Source organism: Alosa alosa, chromosome 1, assembly GCF_017589495.1.
Source record: "Alosa alosa isolate M-15738 ecotype Scorff River chromosome 1, AALO_Geno_1.1, whole genome shotgun sequence".
NCBI classification, from domain to species: Eukaryota; Metazoa; Chordata; class Actinopteri; order Clupeiformes; family Clupeidae; genus Alosa; species Alosa alosa.
In genome coordinates, this window is record NC_063189.1 from 6,149,556 (window position 1) to 6,163,424 (window position 13,869).

The 13,869-nt window shown below is 42.0% G+C and overlaps 1 long non-coding RNA gene and 1 other non-coding gene across 2 annotated transcripts; both read left to right on the forward strand.

Moving 5' to 3' along the window:
* The first annotated feature begins 2,605 nt into the window (after window positions 1–2,605).
* On the forward strand, window positions 2,606–5,578 carry LOC125304781. Its single transcript, XR_007195282.1, has 4 exons — window positions 2,606–3,475; window positions 3,890–3,970; window positions 4,078–4,135; window positions 5,103–5,578. It is a non-coding gene; the product is annotated as an uncharacterized LOC125304781 (long non-coding RNA).
* Window positions 5,579–6,981: 1,403 nt separating this feature from the next.
* On the forward strand, window positions 6,982–7,088 carry LOC125308685. The gene has a single exon (XR_007195935.1). It is a non-coding gene; the product is annotated as a U6 spliceosomal RNA (small nuclear RNA).
* The last annotated feature ends 6,781 nt before the right edge of the window (window positions 7,089–13,869 follow it).

The window sequence follows — 13,869 nt, forward strand, 5'->3', positions numbered from 1 at the left end:
GATTCTAGTCTGGGCTCTGGCTGGGCCACTCTAGGACATTCACAGAGTTGTCCTGAAGCCGCCACTTCGATATCTTGGCTGTGTGCTTAGGGTTTTTTGTCCTGTTGAAAGGTGAACTGTTGTCCCAGTCTGAGGTCAGGAGCGCTCTGGAGCAGGTTTTCTTCCAGGATGTCTCAGTACATTGCTGCATTCATTTTTCCCTCAATCCTGACTAGTCTCCCCGTTTCTGCCACTGAAAAACATCCCCACAGCATGATGCTTCCACCACCATGCTTCACTGCAGGGATGGTATTGTCCAGGTGATGAATGGTGCCTGGATTTCTCTAAACCGTAACGCTTGGCATTCACGCCTGAAGAGTTCGATCTTTGTCTCATCAGACCAGAGAATTTTGTTTCTCATGGTCTGAGAGTCTTTCAGGTGCCTTTTGGCTAACTCCAGGTGGGCTGCGATGTGCCTTTTACTAAGGAGTGGCTTCCGTATGGCCACTCTACCACACAGGCTTGATTGGTGGAGTGCTGCAGCTATAGTCATCCTTCTGGAAGGTTCTCCTTTCTCCACAGAGGATCCCTGGAGCTCTGTCAGAGTGTCCATCGGGTTATTGGTCACCCCTAACTAAGCCCTTCTCCCCTGATTCCCTCAGTTTAGAGAGACGGCCAGCTCTAGGAAGAGTCCTGGTGGTTCCAAACTTCTTCCATTTACGGATGATGGAGGCCACTGTGCACATTGGGACTTTTAAAGCAGCAGAATGTTTTCTGTACCTTTCCCCAGATCTGTGCCTTGAGACAATCCCGTCTCGGAGGTCTACAGTCAATTCCTTTGACTTCATGCTTGTTTGACATGCACTGATAACTGTGGGACCTTATATAAACAGGTGAGTGCCTTTCCAAATCATGTCCAATCAACTGAATTTACCACAGGTTGACTGCAATTAAGCTGTAGAAACATCTCAAGGATGATCAGTGTAAACAGAATGCACCTGATCTCAATTTTGAGCTTGATCACAAAGTTGTTTGACATGCACTGTTAACTGTGGGACCTTATGTAAAGAGGTGAGTGCCTTTCCAAATCATGTCCAATCAACTGAATTTACCACAGGTGGACTCCAATTAAGCTGTAGAAACATCTCAAGGATTATCAGTGAAAACAATGCACCTGAGCTCAATTTTGAGCTTGATTGCAAAGGCTGTGAATACTTATGAACAAGTGATTTATTTTGTTTGTAAACAAACTTTTTGAAGTCGTCATTATGGAGTATTATGTGTAGAATTTTGAGGAAAAATATATTTAATCGATTCTGGAATAAGGCTGTAACATAAAATGTGGAAAAAGTGAAGCGCTGTGAATACTTTCCATATGCACTGTCCTTTATCTGGAGGCGCCTGAAGAAGATGGTCCCTCAAGAAAATCCAATCGAAGATGGGCCCTCAGCTTTTTCAGGTGGGTTCTGCTCAAATCGAAGATGGTCCCTCAACTTTTTCAGGTGGGTTCTGCTCCAGGTTGTCTTCACACACACCAGTAGAGTTTTTTTTTTTCTTGAGTGAATGTAGTGGTTAGTTTACAAATGGACTGATCTTCACCTGAAATTGGAAGCATAATTTTATGTTGCATTTACAGTTAAGAACAAAATTATTCATACTCCTGGGAAATATTGATTTAATGTTGATTTCCTCTTGACCAATATGTTTGTTCTGACTGAAAATGCCACTGCCAGATGCCAAAAGTGTGAAAGAAAGGTGTAAAGAGTTTTCATATTTTTTTAACATTTTTATGAAATATGGCATGTCCAAAATTATTCATACCCCTTTTAAATAATCAATGGAAACGTTTATATTTGCATTCATAGCCCTCAAAATGGTTCTGAGTGTCTGTGTTCAGAGTGTGCCAGCACATTTTAACCCTTCCCTAACTGACCTTTAGAGCACCTACACCAGCGTGTAGCTCTGCTCCGTTACCCTCCTAGCTGACCAAGGGAGCACCTACACCAGCGTGTAGCTCTGCTCCGTCCCTTGGAATCCTCTCTAATAATTCTACTGCTCACCACTTCTCTTGCCGTTAGTTACAGTATTCCATTGCTTCCGGCTTTCACCATTGCACATTGTAGTGCTAAATTGGTGCATATTGCTATTCCTGGTTTACTCAAACTCAATTGTCACAACTCATGTAAATATAGGCCTATGCATCATCCCGGGCTGTAAGGCCCGTGTCATCACTAGACTACTAGCATGTCTATTGTATTTTCGCTTATAGGCTAAATGTAATTCACTCATTTAGAATTGCTTGATGGGTGTTGGCTAACGTGCCGTGGTTCTTATTGGCACCTCTAGCCGACCAGCGGAGCACAGTGCCACAGCACAGGTCTTTATGTATTTAAAGGTTGTATCGGCAATGGCGGGTTAAGGTTACTTCTGTTGATGTTCAAACAAAACATGTAACCCATTTATCACTTCAATAAGTATATTTTAAGACCATGCGTACATGCTATTCGTAATGTCTATAGCATATTTTGATTCTTATCTGCAATGCACATATTGTACCCACATTGGTTCCAAGTGCAACTCATATCTACCAACGCATTGGAATTGGTATGAACCGTTACTCATTTTAGGTTATATCGCGACAAATAACGGTCTACCACTTGTCTAGGGATCTTGCCAAAAAAGCAGAACCGTAGATAGTGAAATTGGGATGTCATCATGATTCACTCATAAATCGTTGAATCACGGGCCAGTTCCTCTATTCCCACTGTACTGACCCCGAGCTCTGCAACTGCAAGCTGTACTCCCCCGCACTGACCCCGAGCTCTGCAACTGCAAGCTGTACTCCCCAGCGCTGACCCCGAGCTCTGCAACTGCAAGCTGTACTCCCCAGCGCTGACCCCGAGCTCTGCAGCTGCAAGCTCATTGTCCGGCTCATTATGTTAGTTAACCCTCGAGTCTACCCATTCTTTTAGGATTGGTGCAGCCACCACAACGGTAAATGACTGTCTCCCAAGTCAGGCTGCCTAAACTCAACAGTCTTCATTTTTCCACTGAACGCATACCTCCACATTAAATTTGAACCGCTTATTGCAGACCTTGACTGACTGGTAAACTGAGCAACACTTTTCAACTCCAGCTCACTTGTGGTTGGAGCCTTAGCAATTCCTGAGACATGCATCTCTTGCAGGCAATGTGGATACTCTTAACCTGTTAACATGGGCATTAAAGTAAAAATAAACTGCTAGCGCAGCCTTAACACAAGGGTGCCACATGCAGTGTGAATCGGGCGTAATTCTCTTGTCTGAAAAAAATTGTCTGCCAGGGGTAGAACTCTGATCCCTACAAGTTAGGAGTCCATGGGCATAGTTGAGCAAGGCATCATTTCACAAGAATCAGTAACTATACCTTTTAGCTAGATAACCAGACCAGGGGAAAGGGCACAAGGCTCATGAAGGTTATCCAGCCCCATCATCACTCTTCAAAGCAAATATCAATGGTGAGTTTTTGGTGTGTTTTTACTACTTTTAGCATGTCTTTCTTTATATGGCTTGCTACTTTTATTTATTTATTTATTTATTTATTTTGATTTATTTATTTATTTATTTATTGAATTAATTAATATTGAAATAATGACAGTAAAAAAACACTAACAATGGAGCATGCACCAGTAAATGATATGCTATGGGAAATGTATTAGTTAATGGAGCTAGTTATGCAATGGTGATTACCATAAAAGATAAATGTGCAATACCAGTGCAAGAATAACAATTCCAATGTATGATTGTTTGCAAATAGAAAAAACAGATTTGCAATAGATATAAAATATGTGCATGATGGAGGACCTTTGTGCATGTTGGTGATGAATGCTATTGGTGTTGTGCATGTTAATCCATTGTTGATTGTTTCTCAGGCAGGTGCAAGGTTTTGCTACCCAAAACAAAGCTTGCAATGGTAACGGTGGAGTTCTGGAATCGTCATTTGGTCCATCTAGGTTGTCTGTTTTGGGTCTCAATGCATGTCTGTATACATAATTGAACAAATTAGTAGTGTTGTGCAATAATGGTTGTGTTCATTTATTATTGATGTATGTTCCTGTAGTGCTTGCCAAAAGCTGATGATGCATGTCCCAACAAGAGAACGCTACATGAGAAGGAAAGTAAGTAATGGTCTGTGATCAATCAACTGAGTTCTCTAGCTAAGGCCAGTAACGGTATGCAACCTGGCAGGCAACTCTAGTGGTTATGATGGAGTCTACCAGCTTCTGTGTATGAATGTGTTAAGTCTGAGGGGTATTCCAAGTGTGTGGTCTAGTGACAAACCTGGGTAAGTTAACTCGTAGTAAGTGCTAAACCTAAAAGAAGAGCTGCATGACTTCATTCTCCAAACAAAACAATGCCACAGGGCTCTTGTTGTAGGAGGTTTACCACTTACTCGGAGTTAACTTACCCAGTAACTTACTACGTACTTGGAATACCCCCTGGCCTTTCTTTTTGTGTTTACATAATTAAGCCAAACCAAACACGAAACATCAAGTAAAATGTAGATATATTACTTCTGCTTTACATTGCGCATCACTATGGTAGGCACACGCATAGCTTTCTCCCAGTTCTTCTCGTCTGTGTGCCGCATGCAAGTGTAAGTTGTTTCCAAAGCTGTAGTAGCATATAGACCTGGGAAGTAGGCTTGCGGTACACAGTCTTTTGACTGAAGACCAAACATTTAAACATGATGTGTTTTTTATAATTATTATTTTTTATCAGGGCTCCTGCAGCAAAGTTCTGTTTGTCAGTCCTGGAGAAGTCATGAGTTTTGTGGACTTTGCATGATGAGAAATGTCAAATTGCACTAACGGTGTTTGACATGTCATGGAGTCAGTGACCGTGTGGAGGAGGCCCACACATGTTAGTGTGATGGTGGAAATGTGTTTTTAGCGTGTGTGAGTGAGCATGAGTTTTTGTTTTGTTGTCAATGACTATGGGTGGGAGACCTTAAGTAGGCCCAGACATGTTAATGTTAAAGGTGGAAGTGTGTGTGAGTGGGACATTTTGAGTTGGGTGGGAAACTTTAAGTAGGCTCTGATTTGTGAATGTGATGGTGGAAATGTGTTTTGTGTGTGTCCACAGTTGAGCGCAGGAGGTCACGGTGAGGTGCAGTTCCTCTCATGATGTCATGAGGCGAAAAGGGAGACGAAAGGGAAGTGGAACAAACCCTTCGCCATGGCAACAGACCCCTTGTAAAGACAGCCAGACAACAAAGACTGGAAATGTTGTGTGTGTGTGTGTGTGTGTGTGTGTGTTTTTTGTTTTTCACACAGATGAGTGAAGGAGGTTATGATGAAACCGTAGGAACAGACCATGGCACAGACCCTCATCATGGATTCACTGCATTTTGTCCTATGAAATCTGTTGTCAGTATATTTTATGTTGGTATTTTTTGTGTGAATTCCTGCTGTCTGGAGAAGTGAAACAATCTTAACTGAAAACTGTTAAACATTTTTGTGTTTCTCTTGTATGAATGTATTATTGTTTGTACCATGACTGATATTTGTGTAAGTGTGTTAACAATGATATTGTTGTGGTGTGTGTCTATTTTTTGCTAACTGGCAGTGATGGTTTCTCTTGTATGAATGTATTATTCTTGTTTGTACCATGATTGCTATTTGTGTAAGTGTGTTAACAATTATATTGTTGTGGTGTGTGTGTGTCTTCATTTTGGCAGTGATTTATTTTGTTATGTACAATGGTAGAAATATTCCAGTCATGCACATTAGTCTGTTGTCACATGCTATTTTGAATTGTGTTAAGGAACTTTGGAAAATCCTTGTAGCTGAACACTTACTGGGACAACAGTAGTATCTGCATGCTGTTTATATTTAGGCAATAACCGACATTCTTAAATGTAATCCAGCTGTAGTTAAATTGCCCAGTGCAAGAAGGATTCTGTTCAGAGTAAGTCATAACCACCTTGGTTTGGTCACATGGCAATTATGGTGATCTATTTTGTTAGTTAAATTTCAGGGACTAAGGCTTAATACAGGTATTGACTAGTGTGTACAGTTTGTGTGATTTATGAATGTTATATTGACTACTTAGATTGGAAAACAAGTGGTCTGTCAAGGTATGTTTAGAGCTGTATACAGGCCAGATAGTGCTGATGCGTCTGGTGGTGAATGTGAGTGATACAATGATAGATACTTTATTTATCCCCAGGGGAAATTCAAGGATACACAAAGATAGTGTGAGAATACTTAGTTTGGTTCCAAAACGCAATAACCTCCTTTTTAATTTATATATATTCCAATATGTTTCCAAATATTTTTAAGTCCAACTGTAATTGGGTGTTATGTGATGTATTTATGCTTATTCAAAACAACTGTAATTTGATACTTGAAATACAGATATAGCGTTTTGGAACCAAACTCTTTATTTGCAGAGTGATAATGTCAGCAGTTAAGGAAATGAGTAATATTGAACTTGTTGAATGATTGGTCTGGCATGTGTTGAATCTTACGAGGTAAGTTGGAAAAAGGGCGCCATCTGGTGGTTTGTGTGTGCAGAAGAGGAAGGAGCAACGTTCAATCAAATATCCGGCCGTACCGATGGTAACGTCACGTTTGAAAAATACACATCGTTGGATTGTGTATATGTAACAGATCTCCGTGAATGTTAAAGGTAAGGTAAGACGTGCCTCGAGAAATAGTCGCATGTAAGCATGGTCCAATGACGAACGGACCTCGAGGGTACTACCCACAATGCAAAGCGCCGCGAGTCTCGAGTGGATATTTGCAACGTGTAAAGGCATTCTACATGAAACTCAAAAGAATGCCAACGGCTGGTAAGGTATTTAGGGTGGGTTGTATATAGTGTCTGAGTACACTGCTGCCCCGAAATTCAATGTAGTTAGAATATTTGTGTCAGAAAAGATTGGACGAAATGGAACACCGTCACACACGTGACAGTTGGCATGACGGGTATAAATAAACCCGGAACATGTTCTTAGTTCGTGCTCGCTTCGGCAGCACATATACTAAAATTGGAACGATACAGAGAAGATTAGCATGGCCCCTGCGCAAGGATGACACGCAAATTCGTGAAGCGTTCCATATTTTAATATTTTACCTGTTGTGAACAATAAAAGCGGCGAAAATGTGAAATTTGAGTGATATCACACTTTTCCAATACACCAAACAACCACCAGAAGGCGCATTTCACCACATCTCATTACTAGCCATTGCAATACACCAAAATACCACAGTGAAATCACATTCTTCTCTGTAGAAATACACCAAACTGCAGTGAAATTACATTCTTCTCTGTGGAAATACACCAAACAGCCACCAGGGGGCGCACTTTACCACATCATTTTTTATTACTAGTCATTGCAGCACACCAAAATACCACAGTAAAATCATTCTTCTCTGTAGAAATATACCAAACTGCAGTGAAATTACATTCTTCTCTGTGGAAATACAAAAACTGCAGTTAAATTATATTCTTCTCTGTGGAAATACACCAAACAGCCGCCAGGGGGCGCACTTTACCACATCATTTTTTATTACTAGTCATTGCAGCACACCAAAATACCACAGTAAAATCATTCTTCTCTGTAGAAATATACCAAACTGCAGTGAAATTACATTCTTCTCTGTAGAAATACACCAAACAGCCGCCAGAGGGCGCACTTTACCACGTCATTTCATTACTAGTCATTGCAGTACACCAAAATACCACAGTAAAATCATTCTTCTCTGTAGAAATATTCCAAACTGCAGTGAAATTACATTCTTCTCTGTGGAAATACAAACTGCAGTGAAATTATATTCTTCTCTGTGGAAATACACCAAACAGCCACCAGGGGGCGCACTTTACCACATCATTTTTTATTACTAGGCATTGCAGCACACCAAAATACCACAGTAAAATCATTCTTCTCTGTAGAAATATACCAAACTGCAGTGAAATTACATTCTTCTCTGTGGAAATACACCAAACAGCCACCAGGGGGAGCACTTTACCACATCATTTTTTATTATTAGTCATTGCAGCACACCAAAATACCACAGTAAAATCATTCTTCTCTGTAGAAATACACCAAACTGCAGTGAAATTACATTCTTCTCTGTGGAAATACACCAAACAACCACCAGGGGGCACTTTTACACATCATTTTTATTACTAGTCATTGCAGCACACCAAAATACCACAGTAAAATCATTCTTCTCTGTAGAAAAATACCAAACTGCAGTGAAATTACATTCTTCTCTGTAGAAATACACCAAACAGCCACCAGAGGGCGCACTTTACCACGTCATTTCATTACTAGTCATTGCAGTACACCAAAATACCACAGTAAAATCATTCTTCTCTGTAGAAATACACCAAACTGCAGTGAAATTACATTCTTCTCTGTAGAAATACATCAAACAACCGCAAGAGGGCACACTTTACCACGTCATTTCATTACTAGTCATAGCAGTACACCAAAATACCACAGTAAAATCATTCTTCTCTGTAGAAATACACCAAACAACCACCAGAGGGCACACTTTACCACATCATTTCATTACTAGTCATAGCAGTACACCAAAATATCCCAGTAAAATCATTCTTCTCTGTAGAAATACACCTAACTACAGGGAAATCACATTCTTCTCTGTAGAAATTTGCCATGGTAATAAAGCCCGTTTGCCCTAGTCAGAAAATAACTAGCTGATTATAAATCTCCCCCTCGAGGAGTCATAAAATACAAAAGTAAGTACTTGTGGATGAAATAACTTGTTCTGTTTCGGGGTTGTACATTAAAACCATGAATAAGTTGGGACGTTTAAAACCAGAATGTAATAATCTGTTAAAACTCATATTTAGTTGCAAAAAGGACACAGGCAACATATCAAATGTTAAAAATGACAAATTTGACTATTTCATGGAAAATATGTTAATTTTGTATTTGATACCAGCAACATGTTTCAAAAAAGTGGTAACAAAATGCTGGGAAAGTTGTGTAATGATAAAAAAACAAAGGGAGGAATATTTCACAACTAATTAGGGTAACTGGGAACAGTTTTAAATCTAGACTTAAGACCAAACTGTTCTCAGATGCTTTCAGCTAACTGTGTCGAGTTACAAATTCTGAATCTGCCTTGATAATTAGGGTAACTGGCAACATGATTAGGTATGAAAAAGCATTCCATAGAGGCAGGGTCTCTTAGAAGTAAAGATGTAGGGGTATCCAGAGAAATCTTTGCAAACAAGGGAAAAGAGCTGAAACACAAATTGGATGCACTGTAGCCTACCAGCAGGCCACAGCTGCCCCCCAGCTACTACTAGTTATGGACTTATTGCTTATGATAAGCTGATGATAAAAAGAAGGGACAAGCATGTATACATAGTAGGTCTATATAACTTAGTTATATAAACAATCACCGCCCCCCCCACCCTTAAACTCATGATAGGCTGCAGCCACACAATAGGCCTATAGAACTTGACAGTACATAGAATCAACAGCACAAAAGTATGGCAGTGTGTTGTACAGGTGTTATACAGGTGAGAATGGAAAACATAATGGGTTTTTCCCACCTTAAACCATATGACAGGCAGCAGACACACAGTAGGCCTATAGAACTTTGTCAGTGCATAGGGTTAGAACAGCACAAAGGCATGACAGTGTGTTATACAGGTATGAATGGGACAGACACCTTGTTTTTCCCCTTTAAAATCATATGCCAGCAGCAGCTGTTGCTGGCACGGCCAGGCCCAGGACAGCCGCTGAGGGGCCAGACGGTGAAGGCACAGAACAGGCACTGGTGCTGCTGCCAGAGTTACCGCCAGCCTTGCCACTGTTGTTGTTGCCTGGCCTGTAAAACAATAGCTTTCCTTACTTAAAATGTTCTAGTAAGTAGAATTCAGGAATTTTGAGGCAGAAAAGTAAACAATCATGTAAACTGTACTTAAATTGCTGAAGTTTATGCTACACTATAAAGTTAGTTTGTTAACCTTACTTATTGTTGGTTAACCTTCATTTTTAAAAGCATGCAAACCGATTGCCCTTGAAATTCCTATTCCAAATTAGTCTGTAATTTCCGCAAACATCTGACAATGACTGCACAACCAGCACCACCACACCCCCAACCAGCATCACCACCACTCCCCCCCCCCCAGCATCACCACACCTCCCCCCTCCTAACCAGCACCACCACACCTCCCCTCCTAACCACAGACTTTCTAACCCATTCTACCTTGTTAACTCCTCCCCTGTCTGGCACTGCTGGCTACACAATCTTCACCTCCACAAACACCCCGTCAACTGGTGACTTTCCAATGCACTCTGCCTCCCCTCCCCCACCTCTGTCATCAAACTCAGAAACTACCACCCCACCCCACCCCCCACTTCAGATCAGAAGAGAGCTTAGAAGGCCCAGACGGCGTTTGCTCTAGATTGCTCAGGGCCTATGCTGTGGAACTAGGGGAGCCTCTCCAACACCTTTTCAATTTGAGTCTGCAAGTGGGTACGGTACCCTGGCGGTGGAAAACATCATGCCTGATACCAGTTCCCAAAAAGGTTCACTCTAAAGAACTCAATGACTCTAGGCCTCACTTAATAATAATGAAGACCCTTGAGCGGCTGTTGCTCCTCCTAAAACGTCCCACATACTCGACGCACCCGGCCGGTAGCGCAACAATGTGACGTCACAGAAGCGCCGTAACCATTTATACTCGCGCGTGGTGGTTGCGACACTAGCTGCAATATTCTCCTGAACAGAGGTGTTGTTGTTGTGAAAAGATTAACTACGTTACACAGCAGAAGAAGCTGCAGTAAGAAACACTAGTAGCTAACTTCTGTGATGATGCTGCTTCAGACTTTGGTTGCTACTATTCACAACTACCACCATCATTATCATCTAGTTTCCAAGGTGTGCACACAGGTTGATAGATAGATAGATAGATAGATGGATATCTAGATAGATACTTTAGTCATCCCGAGGGAAATTTTATTAATTTAAACAGTTTAGTTAGCTGGCTAGCTAGCTAGCAGCTGGCTGAGTTTGTGTAATTCCCTGAAGTGGAAAGAGATTTTGTTCAGACCTTAATAGATATCCTTTGTTTGAAAATAAATCGTTTCTATTCTTTCCTCTTAATTCCATGTGTTGCAACTCTCGCTGGTAACTTTGTTAACTTATCCAGCAAACTATAAAAAAATTCACGACTGTAACAAAACACTGCAACTCTCGGTTGCCCTCGAACTAATCCATCTTCCTGTCTCCGCTTTGTCGCGCCAGAAAGATCTACGTCATGTGTCACGTTGTCGCGCTACCGGTCGGTTGCGTCGAGTATGTAGAACGCTTAAGACCCCAGTTTTGCATGCGCTTGACCCCCTACAGTTCGCTTAGCAGGAGTATGGGGGAGTGGAGGATGCCATTCTGTATCTATTGCACAGGGTGTACTCTCACTTGGACAGGAGGCACACACACACCCACACACACATATACTGCACAGGGTGCACTCTCACTTGGACAGGAGGCGCACACACACACACACACATATACTGCACAGGGTGCACTGTCACTTGGACAGGAGGCACACACACACACATATACTGCACAGGGTGCACTCTCACTTGGACAAAGGAGGCAGTGTTGTGAAAATCATGTTCTTTGACTTCTCCAGCACTTTCAACACCATCCAGCCCCTCCTGCCGACACACACACACACACACTCACACCATCCAGCCCCTCCTGCTGACACACACACACACCTCACCTTGTACACCACAGACTTTGTGTGCCGAGTCGTGCCATATGCAGAAGTTCTCTGATGACACTGCAATTGTGGGGTGCATCAAGGATAGACGGGAGGGCAGGTATAGAGGCCTTACGGAGGACTTTGTGGGATGGTGTAGGGCTAATCAGCTGCATCTGAACACCACAAAAACTAAGGGAATGGTGGTAGACTTGGGACCTGCCACTCCCTTGCTGCCGGTCACCATTGATAGGGTGAATGTGGAGACTGTCAGTACATAGATGTACCTGGGGTTACAGCTTGACAATAAACTGGACTTGGTCTGCCAATACTGATGCACTTTACAGTAAAGGGCAGAGCAGGCTTTATTTCCTTTAGAGGGAATGTCTGCAGCAAACTCCAGCTTATGTTCTACCAGTCTGTCATGGCCAGTGTCCTTTCCTATGCTGTGGTATGCTGGAGAGGCAGCACTAGGAAGGATGCTGGACCATAGATATTAGGAAGCTAGATACCGCATTGTGCTCCAGAACGTTTGTAAATAGCGTCGCCATGTTGGTGGCAGCAACAATCACTGGAGGCCAATGGAGAAGCATGTGACTCTGACTGGACATCAGGCAGGTGTCTCTGATTCCCGGCAAGTGTTGCCCATAGACAGTAAACGTGTTGCCCCCAGCAATATGGCGGCCGCGTTTACGATGCCATCTAATAGAACTCGACGGACAAAGCGGTATCTAGCTTTCTAATATCTATGTGCTGGAGGACTGGACAGGCTGCTGAGAAAAGCTGGCTCTGTGGTGGGCATGGAGCTGGCGTCACGGACTTCAGTTGCAGATGAGAGGACCCTGAATAGACTGCTCTCTGTAATGGACAATGACCGCCACCCCCTGCACACCACTTTCTCCAAGCAGAAGAGCATGTTCAGTTGAAGGCTCCTTTCTCTGTCTTGCAAAACAGACAGGCTGCGTAGGTCCTTTGTCCCTATAAGGCCATTCAGCTCTTCAACGCTACATAGAAGGAGAGGAGTGTGATTGACTTAAATGTTTAAGTCTGCTCTGCACACTGCCATGTGTTCATCTAGGTGCCTTTATTCATACACATAAACTACCCTGGACTGGACTTATCAGCACTGTTTGACTCCCTTACTGGCTATATTAGCCACCTGCCCATTTTGCTGGATTGCCGGCATGGTCTATACACCACACTGTCTTATTGCCTGTATGGACACGGTGGAGGCCCTTTAGGCCTGAGTCACAAACACGCACGATTTACCATCAAACAGTTCATGCTGCCATGTTGCTTAGGGACCTCAGAGGCCTTTATTGTTATTCAGGACTAGTACTTTTCTATCTTCCGTTCTGGTTAGAACTGTTTTTTGTGCAATGGTTGGTACCTTCCACGTTAGCATGATTTACGTTTGCATGTTTTAGTATAACAGGCTTTGTCTCAGGTTTTGGACTTGGAGACGGATCGAGGAAGCGACCCGGGAGCATCTTCTGCCAAGACACTCAGCGACAGCCCGCTTCTACTAACTACCACGACTGTTCGACTCAATGCAGTTTTACTGTCTGAGACTTAGCCTGTGCTCTGTTAGTCATTGTTCTACCATCTACAATAAAATAATTTGATCATGGATCCTGATCCAACTATCAAGCATTAACTTTTCTTCAAGTTTTTTTTACTTTTGTCTATGTATACTTAAGTAATGATTATTCTATTTGTATATATTGTGTAGCCTGTTGTACTTGTATAAATATAGAATTTACACTGGCAGTGTACTTGAACTGACACTCTTGCACTATGATACCGTGTATGACCTTTCTGCATTTTTTCCCACACCGCTCCTTTAACATATTACAATCTAACTGTACTGTAAGGGCACACTATTGATATCTTCCTTTGTGTTTTTGTAGTATGTATGTATGCGTGTGTGGATGTCATATGACTGTATGATGTGTACAAGCTATTGGACACCTTAATTTCCTAATTAAGTATCTCAATCTATCTATCTATCTATCTATCTATTTATCAAATGCTTACTCAGTGTAGTGCACTTACACTAAACACAACATGTGTATAGAAGTTGTGCTAACTAATGTTACAGTTCAGCTAACTTTCCGCATCTTCAACAATAAACCATGGTTCACTGCAAGACTGA